At 50.1% G+C, this 12,581-nt stretch overlaps 1 protein-coding gene across 3 annotated transcripts in view; it reads right to left on the bottom strand.

Annotated features, from left to right (window-relative positions):
* Positions 1 to 12,581, bottom strand: part of LOC135175337 (galactosylgalactosylxylosylprotein 3-beta-glucuronosyltransferase 1-like) — a 46,418-nt gene that overhangs the window by 20,802 nt on the left and 13,035 nt on the right. The window contains exon 1 of one of the 3 annotated variants that reach the window (XM_064143338.1): positions 2,236 to 2,363. The exons of the other annotated variants lie outside the window; for them this stretch is intronic. The gene's annotated coding sequence lies outside the window, so the exon portion shown is untranslated. Of the gene's footprint in view, positions 1 to 2,235; positions 2,364 to 12,581 lie in introns of those variants that run through there. 3 annotated transcript variants of the gene reach the window in all.

The raw sequence follows: 12,581 nt of genomic DNA, 5'->3' as shown, positions 1-12,581 counted from the left end.
AGGGTGGTGAGAACAGATGTAGCCTCCAAAGGTATCCAGGGAGTGCTCCGCACTGCCTCATCAGCTTCATAAGTTTTAGTGAGACTTAGGCCAGAGAGTTGGGCAGGGAGAAATGTAATGAAATTCAACAAGGGCAAGTGTAGAGTCTTGCACCTGGGAAGGAACAACTCCAGGGGTCACTATAGGTTAGGGAATGACCTGTTGGAAGGCAGCAAAGGGGAAAAGGATTTGGGGGTTTTAGTGGATGGGAAGTTGATCATGAGCCAGCAATGTGCTCTTGTGGCTGGGAGGGCCAATGCCATTCTGGGGTGTATCAGAAGGGCTGTGGCTAGTAGGTTGAGAGATGTTCTCCTGCACCTCTACTCTGCCCTGATGAGGCTGCATCCAGAGTACTGTGTCCAGTTTTGGGCCTCTCCATTCAGGAAGGACATAGAACTGCTTGAAAGAGTCCAGCGCAGAGCCACACAGATGATTAAGGGCATGGAACATCTCTCTTGTGAGGAGAGCCTGAGGGAGCTGGGGCTCTGCTGCTTGGAGAAGAGGAGACTGAGAGGTGACCTCATCAATGCTTATAAATATGTGCAGGGTGAGTGCCAGGAGGATGGAGCCAGGCTCTGCTGGGTGATGCCCAATGACAGGACAAGCGACAATGGGTGGAAGTTGAGGCATAGGAAGTTGCATGGAAACATAAGGAGGATTTTTTTTCACAGTGAGGGTGACAGGACACTTGAACAGGCTGCCTGGGGAGGTTGTGGAGTCTCCCTCTCTGGAGATATTCAAAACCTGCTTGGATGCATTCCTGTGTGATAAGGTATAGGAGATCCTGCTCTGGCAGGGGGGTTGGACTCAATGATCTCCTTGGGTCCCTTCCAACCCCTAAAATCCTGTTATCCTGTGATCTTTCGAGGTCCTTTCCAGTGCCTGACATTCTGGGATTCTGTGATAATGGCAGCAGAGACCTAAGTCCACATGGGACATGGCTCAGGATCATCACAGCTCCTTGCTTCCTCTGGTATGCTTACAAATGTCCCTGCATTAGAACCAGGCACTCAGAGCTTCTTTCCTTTAATAGAAAGTCTTAATTATGCTGGCACAGTTTCTATGCATGGTCCTGCCACTGCTGCAAACTCTGGAGGAAAGGAAAAAGAGGAGGTGGTGGCAGCTGTGTCACCAGGAGAGCACAGAGGAGAGGTGATCAGAGTTTAAAAAGCTTTAAGAATTTCCATTTCTAGTTCATTCTCCTCCTCACAGCCAGTTCTGTTCATGCTTCCCAAAGACCACAAACCAGTGGATATGCTGTGTGTGCCACTCCCAAGGTGCTCCTTGCTCATTTCTTTCTACACATACCTTCTCTCTATTGCTTTTCCAAAGCCTGCAGTGCTGAAGAACTTAAACCCCAGGTCACAGGGGTTTAAGCAGCAGGTAACTTGCAAACCTCACAGAGGAGCTTATTTTAGCCCATTTTCCAGAAAGTCTATCTATTTTATCTTTAAACCATTTCCTTCTCTCTCCTACTGCTACCTCCTGCATCTTCATCATCACAGGCTCACAGGATATTAGGGGTTGGAAAGAACCCAAGGAGAGCATCGAGTCCAACTCCCCTGCCAGAGCAGGACCACACAATCTAGCACAGATCACAGAGGAGCACATCCAGACAGGCCTTGAAAGGCTCCAGGGAAGGAGACTCCACAGCCTCTCTGGGGAGCAATCATCACAACCAGCAGCACACTGACTGCAGAACTCTTGCACTTACTTCTCAGCAGGCTGAGGTAGTGGGTGGTTGGGTACTGGTGCCACAAGGTGAGGAGAAGAGCCCATGGCAAGGCAATCAGGAGCATGGTAAGAAGGTTACATCTCCTCAGCATGCTGCAGAGAGCTTCCAATGCCCACAACGTCTCTGGGGAGCCTGTTCCAGTGCTCTGTGACTATTACAGCAAAGAAGTTTCCCTTTGTGTTGAGGCAGAACCTCTTGTGCTGCAACTTACACCCATTGCTCTTTGTCCTATCCCAGGGGGCAAGTGAGCAGTGCCTGTCCCCCCACTCCTGGCCAGCCCTCAGGTGTTTAGAAACATTGATTAAATCCCCTCTCAAGTCTTCTCTTCTCCAGACTAAGAAGTCCCAGGTCCCTCAGCCTCTCCTCATAAGGCACGCCCTCTAGTCAGTGCTTGTGCTCTTCTCTGTTCCTTTACAGCTTTCACTCGCCTTTTCTCAACCCTTAAGAGCATCTCTTCTTACCTGCTAGTCTTCCAGGAGTAGAGGCTTGTCAGTAATCTTAACTTCTGCCTCCTCTCTTTTCCCACACAAAGGCTCTTTGCATTTTCCTAATGTCCACCCTACATGGAGTATTTCCAACAAAGCAATCCATGAAAGCATCAACCCATCCTCTGGAAAAAAGCACAGCATCACAAGCCAATTGCATATCAGTGCCTCTGGCTGGTCTGCTGATGGTCCCAGTGGCCCTTACAGAGGTTTAGTGCACGTATTTTTACCTACTTTTAATAATTAAAACCAAAATACCCTAAGAGGCTCAGATTAATTGTCTACCTGGCTGTCAGGCATTACTGTGTATATTCTTGGCACAACCAACTACCTACCTTCTGCCTTGAAACCCATCCAGAGTAGATCACATTAACTGAGATTCAGGATCAGAAGAAAATGTGATCATCTAAACCCAGATCCAGCGATCATCCCATCCGTAATTCCTGGGTTTAAGCTGTAGAGGGCAGGGATTGTCTCTTAATGTCTCTACAGTCCTGCACTGATCCCAGCAGGAGCCTTTGGATACCATTGCAACACAGATATTAGTGATTGTGCTCTTCTCCTCCCTTGCTGTTTCCCCTTTCCTGCCTACTCCTCCTTCTCCTCTCTCTTTTTTTGTTTTTACCCAGTGTCTCCTGCAGCCCTTGTTTGTTTTATGCACCCTTAACAACATTAGCTGGATGTTTGATGGATGCCTTCAATATGCTGCCTGTAGCCTTCTTGAGCTGTTTTCCAATTATACATCCCTCTTCTTAATTTCATCCATCAATCTTCTGCTCTCCATTAAAAAAAATAAACAAACATACACACAGAGCACAGAGCTGAGTATGATAGGGACAAAATGTTTCTCAAACTACTCTTGCCTCATGCTGCTTTGTCAAACTCCTCGACTCCCAGGACAGTGAGGTGGGTTAGGAACTGGTTGCAAGATAGAGTTCAGAGGGTGGTGATTAACAGTGCCAGGTCCAGCTGGAGAGCTGTAACTAGTGGTGCTCCCCAGGGATCAATGCTGGGGCCAGTTCTGTTCAACATCTTCATCAATGACATTGATGAGGGCACAGACAGACAGAGTCTGCTCAGCAAGTTTGCTGATGACACCAAGCTGGGAGGCTTGGCTGATCCAGCTGAAGGCTGTGTGGCCATCCAGAGAGACCTGGACAGACTGAGAGCTGGGCACAGAGGAACCAGATGAGGTTCAACAAGGACAAGTGCAGAGTCCTGCACCTGGGGAGGAATAATAAACTGCAGCAGTACAGGCTGGGAGGTGATCTGCTGGAGAGCAGCTCTGTGGAGAGGGACCTGGGAGTGCTGGTGGAGAACAAGTTAACCATGGCACAGCAATGTGCCCTTGTGGCCAAGAAGGCCAAAGGCATCCTGGGGTGTATTAGGAGGAGTGTGTCCAGCAGATCAAGAGAGGTTCTCCTGCCCCTCTACTCTGCCCTGTTGAGACCTCATCTTGAATCCTGTGTTCAGTTTTGGGCTCCCCAGTTGAAGAGGGACAGGGATCTGCTGGAGAGGGTCCAGCAGAGATCTACAAGGATGATTAGGGGACTGGAGGGCATGGCTTATGAGGAGAGGCTGAGGGACCTGGGGCTGTTTACTCTGGAGAAAAGAAGACTGAGAGGGGATTTGATAAATGTTTATAAGTATCTGAGGGCTGGCCAGGAGAAGGGGGACAGGCTCTGCTCACTTGCTGCCTGGGATAGGACAAGGAGCAATGGGTGTAAGCTGCAGCACAAGAGGTTCTGCCTCAACACAAGGGGGAACTTCTTTCCTGTAAGGGTCCCAGAACACTGGAACAGGCTCCCCAGAGAGGTTGTGGAGTCTCCTTCTCTGGAGACTTTCAAGGCCTGTCTGGATGTGTTCCTCTCTGATCTGTGTTAGATCGTGTGGTCCTGCTGTGGCAGGGGAGTTGGACTCGATGCTCTCCTTGGGTCCCTTCCAACCCCTAACATCCTGTGAGCCTGTGAACACCATCCAGCCTCCGTTTAAGCTCACATGCTGATGCAGAGAGCAATAAAGGATTCAAGAGAGGAGAATGAGACAAGCACGTGCTGAGTAAGAGCCCAACCCCAGTCCAGATGCCTCAGACTGACGGTGCTGAGGAGAATCAAGACCTGTCTGAGGCTCAAGAGAATCACATGCAACTGATCCCTTCACTTGCTCTTGACTATTGCTGCCAACAGAGTACAATTTGTTACAGGCAGAGCAACTCCGATCTTGGGAGAGGGATAAGGATTCCTAGGCCTGAGAACAACCCACTAAGCTTTACTGTTCAGATACAACTTTAAGAGGTCACACACATGACTTCTTTCTTGGGTTGCAGAGGAGTTTGAAAGGAAAGCATCTCTGTGGAGAAGGATCTGGGAGAGCTGATGGGTAACAAGTTCTGCATGGGACAGCAATCTGTCCTTGAGGCCCAGAAAGGTTAACAGTATTCTGGGGTGCTTTAGGAAGAGTGTGGCCAGCAGGCTGAGGGAGGTTGTCCTCCTCTATTCTACCATGATGAGGCCACACCTGAAGTATTGTGTCCTGTTCTGGGCTCCCCAGTTCAAGAGAGACAGGAACCTGTATGACAGAGTCCAGCAGAGAGACATGAGGATGATTGGGGGACTTGAGCATCTCTCCTATGAAGAGAGACTGAGAGACCTGGGGCTGTTCATTCTGGAGAAGAGAAGATTGAGAGGAGATCTGATCTATGTCTATAAATATCTGGGTAGTGGGTGTCAAGGGGATGGAACCAATCTGGTTTTGGTGGTCAGCAGCAATAAGACAAGGAACAATGGATACAAACTTGAACATAGAAGGTTTTGCCTCAACATGAGGAGAAACTTCTTTACAGTGAGGGTGACAGAGCACTGGAACAGGCTGCCCTGAGTGTGGAGTCTCCTTCTCTGAAGACTTTCAAAATCTGCCTGGATACATTCCTGTGTAGACTACCCTGCCTTGGCACAGGGGTTGGACTTGATGATCAACTGCTGGAGAGAGTTGATGGAGGGCCACAAAGATACCAAGGGGACTAGAGCATCTCTCTTATGAGGAGAGTTTGAGAGACCTAGGGCTCTTTAGCCTAGAAAGAGAAGACTGGAGTGGGTTGCTCAGGGAGTTGGTTGAGGCCCCATGGCTGGAGGTGTTTAAGGCCAGGCTGGCTGAGGCTGTGGGCAGCCTGCTCTAGGGTAGGGTGTCCCTGGGCATGGCAGGGGGGCTGGAACTAGATGATCCTTGTGGTCCCTTCCAACCCTGACTAATCCTGTGATTCTGTGAAGTCTGTAGTCTGAGACACACACTCTAAAAACCATTATCATGGAGTCACAGAGTCATTAAGGTCAGAAAAGATCTTGAAGATCATCAAGTCCAAGCCTCAAGCCAACACCATCACGCCCACACAACCACATCGTGGAGCGCCACGTCTACATGTTTTTGAATGCCTCTAGGGCTGGTGACTCCACCACCTCTCTGGGCAGGTTGCCCCAATGCCTAGCCACTCTTGCAGTAAAGAAATATTTCTTTGTATCCTATCTAAATCTCCCCTGGCACAACTTGAAGCCTCTCATCCTCCTCTTGTCCTGTCACTATTTACTTGGCAGAAGAGACTGAGCCTTGCTTTGTTGCAAGCTCCTTTCATTTCTGCTCAGGGAACTACCCTTGGGGACAAATTTCACAGTTCAAAATATGCCCTGGCAGCACCCCACCACCTCATGTGGAGGCAGGCACCCAAAGCAGACTAAGCCAAAAGTTTCAAGAGTCAGGGTTCAAGGAGACCACAAGGATCATCTAGCTCCAACCCCTCTGCCATGCCCAGGGACTCCCTACCCTAGAGCAGGCTGCTCACAGCCTCATCCAGCCTGGCCTTAAACACCTCCAGCCATGGGGCCTCAACCACCTCCCTGGGCAACCCATTCCAGCCTCTCAACACTCTAATGCTGAACAACTTCCTCCTCATGTCCAGTCTGAACCTACCCATCTCCAGCTTTGCTCCATTCCCCATAGTCCTATCACTCCCTGAGAGCCTAAGAAGTCCCTCCCCAGCTTTTTTGTAGGCCTCCTTCAGATACTGAAATGTCACAAGAAGGTCACCTGGGAGCCTTCTCTTCACAGTGAACAGCCCCAACTCTTTCAGCCTGTCCTCATAGCAGAACTGCTCCAGACCTATGAGCATCCTCGTTGCTCTTCTCTGGACACAGACCAGCATCTCCACATCCCTCTTGTAACAGGGGCTCCAGAATTGGATGCAGTACTCCTGGTGGGGTCCCAGCAGAGTGGAGTAGAGGGGGAGGAGGGGGAGAATCACCTCCCTCACCCTGCTGACCACACTTCTCCTGATGCAGCCCAGATTGCCTCCTCCCAGATGCAGGACCTTGCACTTGGTCTTGTTGAACCTCATGAGGTTGGCTTGTGCCCACCTCTTCAGCCTGTCCAGGTCCCTCTGGATGGTTCCCTGCCCTCCAGCCTGGCTGCTGCACCACACAGCTTGGTGTCATCAGCAAACTTGCTGAGGCTGCACTCAGTGCCTCTCTCCATGGCACTGACAAAGATGTCAAGCAAGACTGGTCCCAGGACTGATCCCTGAGGGACTCCACTTGTCACTGGCCTCCACTTGGCCATGGAGCCATTGACAGCCACTCTTTGGGTGCAGCCATCAAGCCAGTTCTTAATCCATCTCGTGGTCCACCCATCAAACTCATGTGTCACCAGCTTGGAGACCAGGATGTGGTGTGGGGCAGTGTCAAAGGCCTTGCTCAGGCCCAGCTCAATGACCTCAGTTGCTCACCACTCTTTGGGTGCAGCCATCAAGCCAGTTCTTTATCCATCCAGTGCTCCGCTCCTAATCCTGTTTTGTACGGTGTTTGCAAGCCCACCACTGTATACCCTGGGAGGAGAGAGGTGAGAGGTTTGGAGATGGGAGGAGAGAGGAATGTGAGGGGCAGAGCTAAAGCAGAGCTGCCGGCAGGTGCAGATGCCTTAATTTCACACACCAAAGCTGTCAGCAGGGGGAGGTTGGTTTGGTTTTGCGGCGTTTTGCTGCCTCTCTCCAATTCGCTCCTTAGCCACCTTGAGAAAGTCGGTGCAGATTTCCCGAGTCCCCTGACTGCCGGTGTGGGAGATGTGATGCTGAAGGCAGAGCAAGGGAGCTTTCAATTATTGATGAGAGCGACCTCTCTTTAAACAAGGGATGCATAATTCATGGCAGCGCCGGTGTTTGCTGGGGGGGATCGGCAGCAGCTCTGGCTCTGCTTTGCTGAAATCCACAGGAAACTGCTGGCCCTTCTCTCCACCATTCCCTCAGGCCCTTCACAGCCTTCAGCCCAAACTTCAGTACCGCTTAAACATTGAGACACGCCAAGATACTGCAGCACTTCCCCTCACTGGGCACTCTCCTGCCTGCTTCAGATGTGCACAATAAAGTGGGTGGATGGATTCAAGGAACCACAGAAGTGGGTGGAAGAGGTTATTGCTCTGAGATAAGCAGGGGTAATTACTGTGCAAACACGGCTGCAACAGGATGTTTATCAGCAGAGGGGCTCCTCTGACCCCAGCGCAGGGCTGCAGGAATGGCATTGATGTACCACAGTATCACAGTATCATCAAGTCCAACCCTTTACCACAGAGCTCAAGGCTAGACCATGGCACCAAGTGCCACATCCAATCCTGCCTTGAACAGCTCCAGGGACGGCGACTCCACCACCTCCCCGGGCAGCCCATTCCAGTGTCCAATGACTCTCTCAGTGAAGAACTTTCTCCTCACCTCCAGCCTAAATCTCCCCTGGCACAGCCTGAGGCTGTGTCCTCTTGTTCTGGTGCTGGCCACCTGAGAGAAGAGAGCAACCTCCTCCTGGCCACAACCACCCCTCAGGTAGTTGTAGACAGCAATAAAGTCACCCCTGAGCCTCCTCTTCTCCAGGCTAAACAACCCCAGCTCCCTCAGCCTCTCCTCGTAGGGCTGTGCTCGAGGCCTCTCCCCAGCCTCGTCGCCCTTCTCTGGACACGCTCAAGCATCTCAATGTCCCTCCTAAACTGGGGGGCCCAGAACTGAAGACAGTACTCAAGGTGTGGTCTAACCAGTGCAGAGTACAGGGGCAGAATGACCTCCCTGCTCCTGCTGACCACACCATTCCTGATGCAGGCCAGGATGCCACTGGCTCTCTTGGCCACCTGGGCACACTGCTGGCTCATGTTCAGGCAGGACATGTGGGATGGAAAGGACAGGCTAGACCTAAAGGACAGAGCCTGAGGGTTCACATGCAGCTGTATTTTTTGTGGGGGTGGGAAACAGAAGTGGAACATAGAGATTTGGGTTTTTTCTACTCCATAAGTAGCAATTTCTAGGTGTATCTGCGTTAGCAGGATGGTTGGACTAAAGGATCACCAGAGATCCCTTCTAGTCCCTACCATTCTCTTAGCCTGTGATTCTTCCCTAAACTCCTGGAGCTGGGTGGCTGAAAAGCAAAGGAAGAAAACAAAGCAAAACAAAGCAAAGCAAAGCAAAATAGAATCAGAAAAGCCCTTCAAAATCATGGAGTCCAATCATTAGTTTCACACTGACAAGTCCTTGACTAAACCAAATCCCTCAGCACAACATCTCATCACTAGAAATCTCTATGGTTGGAAAGGACCACCAGGATCATCCAGTCCAACCTTCATCCCAGCATCCTTCATCACTATACCATAGCCTCAAACACCAACCACTCTCCTTTTAAACACCTCCAGGGATGGTGGCTCCACCACCTCCCTGGGCAGCCTGTTCTAGTACCTGACCACCTGCTCAGTAAAGAACTTCCTCCCAACATCCAACCTAAACCTCCCCTGACACAACTTGAGGCCATTTCCTCTTGTCCTGTCATTAGTAACTGGGGAGAAGAGACCAGCTCCAGTCTCACTACAACCTCCTTTTAGGGAGTTGTAGAGGGCAATAAGGTTCCCTCTCAGCCTCCTCTTCTCCAGACTAAACACCTCCAGCTCCCTCAGCTGCTCCTCATAGGTGATGTTTTCCAGATCTCTCCCGAGCCTCATTGCCCTTCTCTGCACCTGCTCCAGCACCTCAATGTCCCTCCTGTACTGTGGTGACCAAAACTGGACACAGTACTGGAGGTGTGGTTTCATGAGCGCTGAGTACAGGGCATGATCACCTCCCTACTGCTGCTGGTCACACCACTGCTGATCCAGGCCAGGATGCTGTTGGCAAACAAAACAAAACAAACCAAAATGAAAAGCCTTTTATTTTTCCTAGAAAGGAACATTTTAATGATGGAACAAGGAAGGGAAATGTTCTTTCCTAAACCCTGAACTCACAACTGGGATCTTGACATCCCAGTACACAAGAGATGCAGAGGCCACCTCGATCCTGTCCAAAGGTGGAAGTGTGCTCTTCTGCTGGGAGTTTTAAGTGGTCCTCTGCCACAGACCTTGTGAATGGCTCTGGGCAGGCATTACTTGCTGTTGGAGTGAGGTGAGCTCTTCCCTACCACTCATGAGGACAGAGGGAAAGGCAAAATTAACTGAGCCCCATCAGAGAGGCCAAAATTAGAGAATTACAAATAACTAAACAATACAGGGAAGGTCTTTCCTCAGAGCAGGAAGAGTGGCGCTACCAGCAGCTGTGGGGCTTCAAGGCTCAGCCTCCTCTATGTTCCTGTCACTCGGTGTGCAGGCTCCTGCAGGGACAACTTCCCTGGGAAGTGAGTCACCCCCAGTGAAACAGCTGCCCTTCCCAAGCCCCCACACTTCTTCCTCAGATGTAAAGAAAGGCTCCATCTTCTCGCTGTCAATTCTAATCCCTTTACCATATGCGACTCCAGCCCAGAAACCAGGCTTGTCCTTGGGGAACATGCTGTGCAGCCCTCCTCATTGCTCCACCACCTCTTCAAAGCCAAGCATCTTCCTCCAACCTTGGTCTTGAAACAATTCAGCATGGCACCTTTCCCAAGGGCATCCTTATCCCAGATGTGGGGCTTGGGTTTGAGTAGTGTGGAGACAGTTCCAAGGATGATGCCTAACAAAGGGCTTTGTTCCCAAGAGCATCCTTATCACAGACATGGGGCTTGGGTTTGAGTAGTGTGGAGACAATTCCAAGGATGATGCCTAACAAAGGGATTTGTTCCCAGGTTTAAAAAATAAAGGGGGGGGAGGGGGAGGGAAGCATCAATCAAGCAAACCTCAACAGAAAACAAAAAAGAATCACTGTTGAAGCTAATTAAATCTGCTGGCTAGGTCCTGTGGGAGCAAATACTTTTGAGTCAGTGCATGGCTCTAAATACTATCCCCAGGAAGATCAAGGATATCCAGGCACTATCTGGGCTATCAGCAGGAATGGAGATAACCCAGTTCAGATATAGACTAGACCTTGAACTTGGCTGCAAAGCCCAGCAATGGAAGGAGCCTCCCAGAGCCTGCTAAAGGAAGTTTAAACCAGGCTATTTTTAATCAGCTCAGACCCAAACGTCCTTCATGATCAGTCTGTGTGACCTGTCATCACCTCCCCATTCCCCTGAGCTTCAGCAAGGGTAGGCTGTGACTCAGAGGGATGCAGCCCTCTGCCTCATCCCAGTTTTCTTGTGCTGTGGTGCTGTAATCCAGGGGTGCCTGGAGAAATATTGGCAGCTCAGGCCTGAAGAGAAGCAGGAGGTACCAGATGTCTCCTGAGAAAGCCAGCTCTCCCCTGAGACACCTCTCTGCTTGGAGTTATCATCTCTTGAAAGGGAAGTCGGGGGCTTATTCAAATGTTGGCTTCTCTCCCCGCTGCCAAGCTGAGGCAGAAATGAGGTCCTTTTTAAGCTACCGATGACTGTTAGAGAGTAATCTTTCCAAATGTATCAGCGTGAATCAGGCCAATGTCTGCATTACTAAAAAGTAAAAAATAAAGTAATAAAAAGTGTTTTTTTCTAAGCAGGAAAAAAAATCATCCTAAGGAAACAAAAACAACACTGGATTGTTCCAAAGCATCTGTACGTTCCACCCAGAGCTTTGCCTACTGTGTTAGCAGCTGATGCCTGTTCAGCAGGAGTGGGAGCTGTCATTTTACAGGTTTCTCACGACAGCAGAAAGGAAAAACCCATAGCATTTGCTTCCAGAACATTTTCAAAGATGGAGAGGAATTACTTTCCTTCCCCCCCCCCCCCTTTCCCAGAGAAAAAAGCATTAGGGCGTTATTTGATAGATGATTACCTTTCAGAGGTGCTTGTTTGGGGGAGAAAAACAACCAACCCAGCATGCTGGTCACAAGCTCCTTGTAAAAAGATGTGGGGCCCAAAGGCCAATGCTGTTCCTCTGGCAGGAGCCAGGATGCAGAGACAGGCTTTGATCTTAGCTCCATGTCAATATGACATCAAATGCAGACCTCCAGAGGAACATGCTATCGCTAATGCACACCCTTGATTGATTCAGACAGCTTGTTTTCCTCCAGCTTTCAAAGGCAATGTCGAAATGCTCTTCCCTGCTGGACTTCCCAGTTACTCCTGGGGAGGGCAAAGGAAGCTGCTTGGGTGAAATCACACTGCAAATGAGTGGAACAGCGATTACACCCTTTAAAATGCACTCCACTGTCTTCCCCTAAGCCTGTGGAAGTACTGACATTGTAATGGTTACACTTGTGTGCTGGCACCCTGAAGAATCAGGGGCCTGGCCACTTTTGGCACAGACACAATTCTGGGCAGAGGATGAATGGGCAACAATTCCCTGGAGTTTTTATTTGGGGCATATTGGCTGAATCCTGTGACCAATAAAAGCATTTGTGCAAATAACAGAATCACATAAGTACAGAATTGCCTTGGTTGGAAAAGATCCTCAAGTCCAACCATCAATCCAACACTACCATGGCCACTAAACCATGTCCCCAGATGCCATGGCTACATGTTTTTTTAACACCTCCGGGGATGATGCCTCCACCACTTCCCTGGGAAGCCTGTTCCAATGTCTGACCACTGTTTTTATTGGTGATCTGGACAAGTTGATTGAGTCCAGCATCAGGAAGTTTACAGATGACACCAAGCTAGGAGGAAGTGTAGATCTGTGGAGGGTAGGAGAGCCCTGCAGAGGGACCTTGCCAGGCTGGATGGGTGGGCAGAGCTACAGGCTGGGGACAGAGTGGCTGGAGAGCAGCCAGGCAGAGAGAGACCTGGGGTTACTGGTAGATAATAGCTGAAGATGAGCCAGCAGTGTGCCCAGGTGGCCAGGAGAGCCAATGGCATCCTGGCCTGCATAAGGAAGAGTGTGGTCAGTAGGACAAGGGAGGTTATTCTGCCTCTGTACTCAGCACTGGTCAGGCCACATCTTGAGTCCTGTGTCCAGTTCTGGGCTCCTCAACTCTAGAGAGATGTTGAGAAAAT

This window comes from Pogoniulus pusillus, chromosome 5 (assembly GCF_015220805.1).
Source record: "Pogoniulus pusillus isolate bPogPus1 chromosome 5, bPogPus1.pri, whole genome shotgun sequence".
Taxonomy (NCBI): Eukaryota; Metazoa; Chordata; class Aves; order Piciformes; family Lybiidae; genus Pogoniulus; species Pogoniulus pusillus.
This window is presented reverse-complemented; position numbering and strand designations above follow the sequence as displayed.